This window comes from Sorex fumeus, unplaced genomic scaffold (genome assembly GCF_029834395.1).
Source record: "Sorex fumeus unplaced genomic scaffold, SorFum_2.1 ptg000037l, whole genome shotgun sequence".
Classification (NCBI taxonomy): Eukaryota; Metazoa; Chordata; class Mammalia; order Eulipotyphla; family Soricidae; genus Sorex; species Sorex fumeus.
The window spans coordinates 43549961-43562021 of NW_026606094.1; positions in this window are offsets into that span (position 1 = coordinate 43549961).

Consider the following 12061-nt stretch of genomic DNA (forward strand, 5'->3'; position numbering starts at 1 on the left):
GAGTGTATCAGCAGCCTGATGGTGACTTCAAGCTTTCTAATACCCCAAAATGCTGCTGTGCTTCTAGCCAGACCCCAACTCAGGACCAAGTTTCCTGAGAAATTAAATGGCCAAAAGTTAGGTATGGGGGAACATGCCCACAAACACCTCTGGTGCAGCTCTACAAGCTCATTTATTGATTTTGCTTCAGAAACCCATAAATAAATCTCTAAAGAGATTTTTAAAAAACATAGTTAATCTTGGCACAAGACACATTAAATCTTGGCACTTGGCACATTAAACAGTGGAGGGTAAATCAGAGGAGAGCAGGTCAGCCTGATGCCCATCCCAACAGAGCTCCTGACAGCCACTTGCTTCTACAATCTATAATTACCACCATGCCCCTGTCTGGACTCCACGATCTCAGGGTAGACCTCATCGAGATATTCACCTGTTGAAAATTCGAATTTGAAAATTTGAATTTTGAGTTTTGTGACTGAATCTTCAGGCTTTCTCGGAATTGGGATGGACTACCTCCCCCCAATTCCCTAAACTCCTGAAAGCACCAGCAGTCACCCCCACGAATCATCTCCAACATTACCATGAAAGTTATTCTACTGGCCTTGCTTCAGAGACCCATAAACAAATCTCAAAAGAGATTAAAAAAAAAAACCACAGTTAATCTTGTACCTGCACAAGACTGTACAGACTAGGGTAAATCAGAGTGGGGGCAGATCAGCGTGGTGCCCACTCAAGCAGATCCTCTGACAGTCACTTGCTCCCACAATCCAAAATCACCACTATGCCCCTGGCCAGACTTCACCATCTCAGGAAAGACCACACCGAGGTCTAATATGCTGAAAGTTTGGGTATGTGGGATTTGTGACTGAAATTACCAGGCTTTCTCAGGGTTAGGGTGGGCTACTTCCCCCCAACCTCCATGTACTTCTGGAAGCCTCAGTAATCACTTCCATACCCCCAAACTGTCACCTGATTAAAAAAACTAGTCCCGCCTTACCGTCCTGATAAAAATACTGAATGCCCTGAAAAGACATGACCTCCTGGTACCTGTACTGCAAACCATAACGCACAAATGGGTGGGGGGAGGGGAGACAAAAGAGAAGTGCGTGGCTCAGATCAGGATGCAATGGGAGGAGGGGTGTTGGGGCATGGTGGGAGGGAAACAGGGGACATTGATGGTGGGAAATGTATACTGATGGAGGGATGGGTGTTGGATCATTGTATAACTGAAACCCAATCATGAACAGCTTTGTAATGGTCTATCTCATGGAAAACTCAATAAAAAAATTTTTTAAAAGAGTAATTTGGAGTTCATGCCCTCTTCAGTCAGTTTAATCAGTGGCTGAATAATAGCACTACTCATATATTTTTTTAAAGTACAAATGTATTTGAGAAAGGATCCTGGATGATGGTCTTGATGTCAGAGTTCATCATTAAAGATTTATGAGGCTCTGGGCTGAATTCCTGTCCTTGAAACAAGGAAAAAAAGAAGAGGAAAGAAGGTGATAAAGGAGACATGAAGGAATTAGAGAATTCAGCAAATTTGGGGCAGACAAAAAGGAGATACCCCGTGATCTTGTTTATCCCCTATGGAAAAAGAAATGAAAGATACATCAAAAAAGAATAGAGCTCCCACATAACCCAGTGATTTCACTCATCAGTATCTATTCCCAAACAAGAAAATATTCATTCAAAAAGATAATTATACATCCATACTCATTGCATCATTTAGTACAATAGCCAGTATTTGTAAGCAATCCAGATATCCAACAGCAGATGAGTGGATAAAGAAATTGTGGATGGGGGCCAGAGTGACAGCGGGTAGTGCATTTGCCTTACATGCAACTGACCTGGGTTCAATTCTGGCCTCACTATTGTTTCCTGAGCACCACCAGGAGTAATCCTGAGTACAGAGCCAGGAGTAACCCCTGAGCATTGCAGGGTGTGGCCCAAAACAGCAGCAACAACAAAAGAAGTGGTAAGGCCAGACAATAGTGCAGCATGCAATGTGCTTGCATTGCATGCTGTTGACCCAAGTCTGATCCCTGGCACTCCATCCCCTTGAGCCCCATCAGGAATTATCTCCTAGTATAGAGCCAGTAGTAAGTCCTGGATATGGCAGGGTGTAACCAAAATTGGAAAAAAGCTTTGTGGTATATATACACACAGTGGAATACAATGCAGCCACAAGGAATGACAACATCATGTAATTTACTAGTACTTGGATGGAACTGAAGGATATCATGTTAAGTGAAATAAGTCAGATGGAGAAAGACAAATAGCAGATGTTTAATCTTTAGTAAATGACAGGACAAGGGAATGGAAAATTCAAAAGTGGGTAAATACTTGGCCCTAGGTTTACAGAAATTAAAATGCCACGGGAGGAGTGAAGTCGAGGGGGTTAAGAAGAAGAGATAAAAATCATCTTGAAAAACTATCAGAAACAACTATTCTGAATATCCAAATAAACACATGATGTTCTTAAACACTAAAAAAAAAAGAAGAGATAATCTGGAGGTAATAGAGATCAGGGACTTCGACATGTTAATGATGAAGAGGCAAGGTATCTATACTAAACCACTAAAATTAACACTGCTGTAAACATGAGGACCAAAGTACAATAATTAAATCTAAAAATATATTTATTAAGGAAATGAACTTGAGGTGGCATGGAACCTAGGGACACTGGTGGAAGTATTTTTATACTTGAAAATCAAACAGCTTTGTAAATTATAGTGTGTAAATAAAATATTAATTTTTTGGTTTAGGGCACACAGCTAACAGTGCTCAGGGCTTCTCATCTCAGGTGTGTGCAAAACTTCCCTACCTGTTATATTCTCTCTCCAGTTCCTAATTTTGTCTTAAAGAAGCTAACAGAGGTGGGGGTGGGGGGCCAGACTGATAGTACAGCAAGGAGGGCATTTGCCTTGCATGTGGCTGACCCAGGTTTAATCCCTGGCATCCCATATGGCCCCCCAAGAACTGCCAGGAGTAGACCAGTTCTCTAGTTCTGTTGCATCTGACCTTTTGTTGCTCCTTCAATGTTTATGTCCATGTCCCAGGTTTTCCTGATGTATAATAGGTAACAGAAATGGAAAAGAATATGGTTTTGTTCTAAAGGAATATTTTTTTCATTTTTCTCTTTCATACATAAATTATGTTTGGTAAGATGTTCTCACACAGTGAAATCAGACTTCTCTCCTTTTATTAAAATTGGCTAAACATTGTATCAAGGCATTTATATAATAATTCCTTTTAATTTAATGAACAGATTGAGATTTCCTTTAATGTTCTAGCTTCATAGTGGCTAACATTAATAATATAATTAATTTTTTAAAGGATCTAGTCAGCTGTCACTTGCACCACATGCAAATAATGCCACTTACATTACAGACAGTGTAGGTTTAATAAGACATTGAAATGTCTTTTCCCAAAATGAAATTCAATACATTTTGGGTTTTCTGGTAGATATGAGTAAAATAAGACAGCTGCTTTCTGTAAGAATGAACTCAAAATGAAACAGTCCTTCAAGACTAAATTCTGATTTTGAGTTCTTTATGTGATTCCTGAACTTTTGGACTGACTAGTCTGAGAGTTTGCCTTTATTCCAGAATCGGAGTTTTAATTACTATACATTTGCAGTATAATTGGGCTGGAGTGATAGCACAGCGGGTAGGGCGTTTGCCTTGCATGCAGCCGACCCGGGTTGGATTCCTCCATTCCTCTTGGAGAGCCCGGCAAGCTACCGAGAGTATCCCACCCGCACAGCAGAGCCTGGTAAGCTCCCCGTGGCATATTCAATATGCCCAAAACAGTAACAACAAGTCTCACAATGGAAACGTTACTCGAGCAAATCTATGAACAACAGGAGGACAGTGCTACAAGGCTTGTAGTATAATTCAGCCGGGAAATGCAAAATCTCTCATTTTCGTTTTTGTCACAATTGCTTTGGCCAATCAGGAGAGATTTATTATTCCATTCAAATGTTAATAACATTTATTTCAAGATCTTGAATATTGTTATTGGGACTTGCACTGAATCTATAGAATACTTTGGTTAGTATAGCCATTTTGATGATAATTTTTCTAATACATGGACATGTATTTTTTTTGGTATTTTTTAAAATTTCCTGATGTTCTCTTCTATTCCACTCAGTAGTGAAAGTTTTTGAAGTATAAGCTTTTCATATCTTTTTTAAGTTGATGCCCCATTACTTTATGTTTCATAGTTTGTGCATAGAAATGCAACTGATATTTTTGTGTGCTGATATTGTAGCCTGCTACTTTGCAGAATTGGTTTATTGTTTCTTTTTTTTTTTAATTAGTGAAGCACCGTGAGGTACAGTTGTAGATTTACAAATCCTTGTGCCTGAGTTTCGGTCATACAATGATCAAATACCCATCCCTCCACCAGTGCCCATTTCCCCCCACCCCCCCCCTCCCACCCTGCCTCTGTGGCAGGGCATTTCCCTTTGTTCTCTCTCTCCTTTTGGGTGTTGTGGTCTGCAAAAGAGGCATTGAGTGGCAATCATGTTCAGTCCATAGTCTACTTTCAACATGCATTTCCCCTCCTGGGAGGATCCTCCAAACACCTTTCATTTGGTGTTCCCTTCTCTATCTGAACTGCCCTTTCCCCTAGAATATCCGGCTGGCCTCTAAGTTATGGAGTAATCCTCCTGGTGTTGATCTCAGCTATTCTTAGGTATTGATCTCATATTTTGTTGCTTTATATCCCCCAGATGAATGCAATTTTTCTATGTCTATCCCTCTCTTTCTGACTCATTTCACTTAGCATGATACTTTCCATATTGTACCACTTGTATGTAAATTTCATGACTTCATCTTTTCTAAGAGCTACATAGTACTCCATTGTGTAGATGTACCAGAGTTTCTTTAACCAGTCATCTGTTCTTGGGCACTCAGGTTTCTTCCAGTTTCTGGCTATTGTAAAGAGTGCTGCAATGAACAAACAAGTGCAGATGTCACTTCGACTACACATTTTTGCCTCTCTGGGGTATATTCCCAGGAGTGGTATCGCTGGGTCAAATGGGAGCTCAATTTCTAATTTTTTGAGAATCGTCCATACTGTTTTCCAAAAGGGCTGAACTAGTCGACATTCCCACCAACAGTGAAGGAGTGTCCCTTTCTCGCCACATCCGCGCCAGCATCGGTTGCTTTTGTTCTTTTGAATGTGGGCCAGTCTCTGAGGTGTGAGATGGTATCTCATTGTGGTTTTGATCTGCATCTCCCTGATGATTAATGATGTAGAACATTTTCTCATGTGCTTTTTTGCCATTCGGATTTCTTCTTTGAGAAAGTTTCTGTTCATTTCATTGCCCCATTTTTTGATGGGGTTGGATGTTTTCTTCGTGTGGAGTTTCACCAGTATTTTGTATATCCTTGTTATCAACCCCTTGTCAGATGTGTATTCGGTGAATATCTTTTCCCATTCTGTAGACTGTCTTTGTATTTTGGTCACTGTTTCTTTGGAGGTGCAGAAGCTTCTTAGTTTAAGATAGTCCCATTTATCTATCTCTGTTTTTACTTGCTCGGCCAGTGGTGTGGCATCTTTGAAAGTACCATTAGCCTCAATGCCATGGAGGGTTTTGCCAACTTTGTCTTCAATGTACCTTATGGTGTCTGGTCTGATGTTGAGGTCTTTAAATCCATTTTGATCTTATTTTTGTACATGGTGTTAGGCAGAGTTCTGAGCCCATTTTTTTGCATGTAGCCGTCCAGTGATGCCAGCACAATTTGTTAAAGAGGCTTTCCTTACTCCACTTCACATTTCTTGCACCTTTATCAAAGATTAGATGAGCATATGATTGAGGGGAGATGTCAGTGTATTCAACCCTGTTCCATTGGTCTGCAGTTCTGCTTTTGTTCCAGTACCACGCTGTTTTAATTATTACTGCTTTGTAGTAGAGTTTGAAGTTAGGGAGGTTGATTCCTCCCATTTTCTTTTTCCCAAGAATTGCTTTAGCTATTCGTGGGGGCTTATTGTTCCATTTAAATTTCAGGAGTGTTTTCTCCATTTCTTTGAAGAATGTCATGGGTATCCTTATAGGGATTGCATTGAATTTATACAATGCTTTCGGTAGTATTGCCATTTTGACAATGTTAAGTCTCCCGACCCATGAGCAGGGGATATCTTTCCATTTCCTCATGTCCTCTTTTATTTCCTGAAGTAGTGTTTTGTAGTTTTCTTTGTACAGGTCCTTTACTTCCTTAGTTAAGCTGATTCCTAGGTACTTGATTTTCTGGGGCACAATTGTGAACGGGATTGTTTTTTTCATGTTGCTTTCTTCTCTCTCACTGTTTGCGTATAGGAAAGCCATGGACTTTTGGGTATTGATTTTGTAGCCTGCAACTTTACTATACGAGTCTTTTGTTTCTAGGAGTTTTTTGGTGGAGGTTATTGGGTTCTCTAAGTATAGTAACATATCATCTACGAATAGTGAGAGCTTGATTTCTTCCTTTGCTACCTGAATGCCCTTAATATCTTTTTCTTGCCTAATCGCTATTGCAAGTACTTCCAGTACTATATTGAACAGCAGTGGAGAGAGTGGGCATCCTTGTCTCGTCCCTGATCTTAGAGGGAAGGCTCTCAGTTTTTCCCCATTGAGGATGATGCTTGCTGTAGGCTTGTGGTAGATGGCTTTAACTATGTTGAGGAAAGTCCCCTCTATACCCATTTTGGCTAGGGTTTTCATCATAAAGGGGTGCTGGACCTTGTCAAATGCTTTCTCTGCATCTATTGATATGATCATATGCTTTTTATCTTTTCTTTTGTTGATATGGTGGATTATGTTGATTATTTTCCGAATGCTGAACCATCCTTGCATCCCTGGGATGAATCCTACTTGGTCATGGTGTATGATCTTTTTGATGAGTAGTTGGATTCTATTTGCTAGTAGTTTGTTGAGGATCTTTGCATCTGTGTTCATCAGGGATATCGGCCTGTAATTCTCTTTCTTTGTGGTATCTCTGTCTGCTTTTGGTATCAGTGTGATATTCGCTTCGTAGAAACTATTCGAAGTGTTTTTGATATTTCAATTTCGTGGAAAAGCTTAAAGAGGATTGGGAGTAAGTCCTCTTTAAAGATTTGGAAGAATTCACTAGTGAATCCATCCGGGCCAGGGCTTTTGTGCTTGGGGAGACGTTTTATTACCATTTCAATTTCCTTGATGGTGATAGGTCTGTTCAGGTATTCCAGGTCTTCTTGGTTCAGCCTTGGGAGTCTGTAGGAGTCTAGGAATTTATCCATTTCCTCGAGGTTTTGATGTTCCGTGGCATAAAGCTTCTCAAAGTACTCCCTGGGGATCCTTTGAATTTCTGTAGTTTCTGTTGTGATGACCCCCTTTTCATTTCTGATTCGGTTTATTAGGGTTTTCTCTCTCCCCTTCTTTGTGAGTTTTGCTAGAGGCTTATCAATCTTGTTAATTTTCTCAAAGAACCAGCTCTTGGTTTCATTGATCTTTCGGATTGTTTTTTGGGTTTCCATCTCGTTAATCTCTGCTCTGAGTTTTATTATTTCCTTCCTCCTGTTCGGGTTGTGCTCCTTTTGTTGGTCCTTCTCCAAGCTCTTAAGCTGTGAGGTTAGTTTATTTATGTGGGCTCGCTCCTCCTTTCTGAGGAATGCTTGTAGAGCTATAAACTTTCCTCTTAAGACAGCTTTTGCTGTGTCCCATAAGTTTTGGTAACTCGTGTCCTCATTTTCATTCGTTTCTAGGAATCTTTTGATTTCCTCTTTGATTTCCATTCTAAGCCACTCGTTGTTCAATAGCGCACTGTTTAATTTCCAGGTGTTTGATTTAGTTTTCTGTTTTTGTGTGTGATTTACTTCTAATTTAAGTGCATTGTGGTCTGAGAAGATTGTTGATACAATCTCTATCTTCTTAATTTTATGGAGATATGTTTTGTTGCTCAGCATGTGGTCTATCTTGGAGAATGTTCCATGTACGCTTGAGAAGAATGTGTATTCAGCCTTTTGAGGATGAAGTGTCCTGTATATATCTACTAAGTCCCTTTCTTCCATTGTTTCCCTCAGATTAAGTATGTCCTTGCTAAGTTTGAGTCTGGTTGATCTATCCAGAGGTGACAAAGCGGTATTGAAGTCTCCCACTAGTATTGTGTTGCTATTGATGTCTTTTTCCAAATCTATGAGTAGTTGTTTTAAGTACTTTGCTGGTCTCTCATTAGGTGCATATACATTTATTATTGTAAGTTCTTCCTGTTGTACAGATCCTTTGATCACTAAGAAATGGCCTTCACTGTCTCTTATGACCTTCTTCACTCTGAAATCGATCTGGTCTGATATTAAGGTGGCTACCGCAGCTTTTTTATGGGAGCTGTTTGCCTGTAGGATTGTTTTCCAGCCTTTGACTCTGAGTCTGTGTTTGCTTTGACTATTAAGGTGTGTTTCTTGCAGGCAGCAGAATGTTGGGTTCAATTTTGTATTCCATCCAGCCACTCTGTGTCTTTTAATTGGTGCGTTTAGCCCATTGACATTGAGAGAGATTACTGTTATGGGATTTTGTCCCATTGTTCTGTTGAAATTAGGTGTATTTGAGGGGCCTGTCCTGTCTTAAAGTAGCCCATTTAGTTGTACTTGTAACCATGGTCTTGAGTCTATGAAGTTCCTGAGCTGTTGTTTGTCTGTGAAACTGTGTGTTGTTCCTTCTATTATGAATGAGAGTCTCGCTGGGTAAAGTATTTTTGGAGAGGCATTTATTTCATTGAGTTTTCTCACTATGTCCCACCACTGTTTTCGGGCCCTGAGGGTTTCATCAGAAAAATCAGCTGTGAATTTTAAGGATGCTCCTTTGTAAGAGATTTCTTTTTTCGATCTTGCTGCTTTCAGAATTTTGTCTCTGTCTAAAGTTTTGGTCATTTTGATCAGGATGTGTCTTGGGGTATTTTTGTTCGGATTTCTTCTAGCTGGTACCCTTCGGGCCTCCTGAATGTGGTCACAAGTTTTCTTCAGCTCTGGAAATGTTGTAGCAATGATGTCTTTGACAGTTTCTTCTTCATCAGGGTTTTCTTCCTGTCCCTCTGGGACTCCAATAATTCTTATGTTACCCCTCTTGGCTTCATCACGATCTTCTCTTGCCATCTGTTCCCGAACTGTGAGTCTCTTTTCCATTTTCTGCTCTTTTCTGGAGAGTCTCTGAACTTCATCTTCAAGCTCACTGATTCTGTTCTCAGCAGCTGTTACTCTGCTTCTGAGGCCTTCCACTGAGGTTTTCAATTCGCCTACCAGGGTTTTCAGGTCCGACATTTCCGATTGCATTTTTCTCATTTCTGCCTTCAAATCCTCTTGTCTTTTATTGGCATTGCTTTCCATTGTTTCTTTTAGTTCCCTAAGCATCCTAACTAGCTCCCTTCTGAATTCCTTGTCAGAGAGGTTGTCTAATACTACAATACTGTTGGTGTCTTCTGGGCTTGCCTCTTCAATAAGAAAGTTTGGTGGGCTTTTGCGTTGCTTTACCATTGTGACCAGTGTGCTTTAGTCCTTCACCTTCACTGTTACTATTCTGGTTGAGTGAGGAGAGAGTTCCTGGATCCCTTCAGCTTTGTTGTCGCGGGATCTAATGTTGCCTCAGTTCCCGTCCTGCGCAGGTCAAGGGAGAAAACCAGCAATTCTAGGGGATCAAGCTAGCTGCGCATTCCCTGGGGGAGTCTCAAGCCGTGGGGCAGGCTGTACCTGGTTGAATGAGGAGAGACTGCCAGGAGCCGTTCAGTTTTGTTGCCAAACAATGGGCCTCGGTTCCGTCCAGCACAGATTACACTATTCTCTCTTATAGTGGGAAGGGATTATGGATAAGTTTTTGTCCATGGTAGGCCCCCTTCTACGTTTCTGAGTTTGACGTTCTTCTCAGTCAGGCGTTATTCTTTGTTTTATAACAGACATTGAGTGAAACTTTTGGAGGAGGTGCTATTTGGAAATGAACTTATACAGCTGTTTTCAAACAGGTCTTTGTTGGAACTTGAGTAGGCGAGTGGGTTGTTGTTGGATTGCAGTAGAAGAGGTGGGAAATGTTTGGTTGGTATTAGGCAGCAAGTTGTGGGATGGGAGTCCTGAGTGCTTGACGTAAGTGATATAACTGCGGCCGCCCGCCAAGGAGAAGGCCACGCCCACTTTAAGAGGCCACGCCCCTTTCCTGGTGGCCACGCCCCGAGCCTGTCCCAGGCTACACCCACCCAGGATCCTGGAATGGAGGAAGGGTGGTCTACAGTCTCCCCACTGGGCTTCAGGCGGGAATCTGAGGCGCGGCTTGGGGGGCAGGAGCACTTCCAGGCTGGACGCTCCCGACCCACCTGGAGGTGAGGAGCCGAGGGACTGGTTTATTGTTTCTAAGAGTTTTTTGTGGCATCTTTAGATTATCATCTGCAAATAGTGAGAATTTAACGTCTTTTTTAAAAATAAATTTAATGCCTCTAACATCTTTTCATGCCTAGTAAGAGTTTCCAAAACTATGCTAAATAATAGCGGAAATTGTGAAAATCCTTGCATTATGCATAAGTTGAAAGGGAAGTTTTATTGTTTTTCCACAGAGTATGTTGTTGGTTATGGGTTTGCTGTCTGTGGCTATTACTGTATTTTTTGTTTGTATTCTTTTGGGTCACACCCAGCTATGCTCAGGGTTTACTCCTGGCTGTGCACTCAGGAATCACTCCTAGTAGGACTCAGTGGACCATAAGTGATGCCAAAGCACATTACCTTCTGCACTATCACCTCCATCCCCAGGCCTGTTGCAATCTTTTTTTTTTTTAATTTTTATTAGTGAAACACCATGAGGTACAGTTGTAGACTTACAAATTTTTGTGCTTAGGTTTCAATTATACAATGACCAAGTACCCATCCTTCCACCAGTGCCCATTTTCCACCACCACTGATCCCAGTATCCCTCCCAACCCCCATCCTTCCCATCCCACCCTGCCTCTGTGGCAGGGAATTCCCTTTTGTTCTCTCTCTCTCTCCTTTTGGGTGCTGTGTTTGTTCTCTCTCTCTCTCCTTTTGGGTGCTTGGTTTGCATTGAGTGGCAATCATGTTTGGTCTATAGTCTACTTTCAGTATGCATCTCCCATCTTGGGAGGATCCTCCCAACACCTTTTTTTGTTGCTCCCTTCTCTGTCTGAGCTGCCTTTTCCCCTAGCATGTGCAGCTGGCCTCCAAGCCATGGAGTGAACCTCCTGGTACTTATCTCAGCTATTCTTGGGTGTTAGTCTCCTATTTTGTTACTTTATGTTCCCCAGATGAATGCAATCTTTCTATGTCCCTCTCTTTTTGACTCATTTTGCTTAGCATCTTAGCATGATACTTTCCATGTAGTACCACTTGTATGTAAATTTCATGACTTCATCTTTTCTAACACCTACATAGTACTCCATTGTGGCCTGTTGCAGTCTTGAGGTATGTTCTTTCTATTCTCATTTAGTTGAGTTTTTTTTCTTTTTATCATGAATGGATGCTGAGTCTTTTCATAACCTTTCTCCCAATCTATTGATATGGTCATGATTTATTTGGTTGCTAAAGTTTATTATTACTCACTGATTTGTTCTCTTTCTGCTTTTACTATTAATAGGCTTTGTTCTCTTTTTTCCTTGTGAGTCTAAAATTTTATCATTCTTGTTTTTATAAAATTCAGCTCTTGGTTTTATTTACCCTTTGTATCATTAATTTTTAAATCTAATTATTTCTACTATTGCAGTTACTTTGGTGTTTTTTCTTTTCCTAGTTTCTTAAGCTTTGCTATTAGAATATTTATTTGAGCTTTCACTCATTTCCTGATGTATCTTGTACTGCTATGAACTTTCCTCTTAATACTTATTTTTCTTTTTCTCATAGATTCTAATAATTTATGTATTTTATTCTCATTCAAGGAATATTTTCATTTCTTACATTTCTTCTTTGATCCAATGATTATTTGATAGTTTATTGTTCAAACATTACAAATATTTGTAATAAAACTTTCCAAATATTACAGCTTTTCATAACTTTAATAGCTGTGTTAAAATACCAGTGTTGTGGTCTGAAAAGATACTCAATCTGATTTATA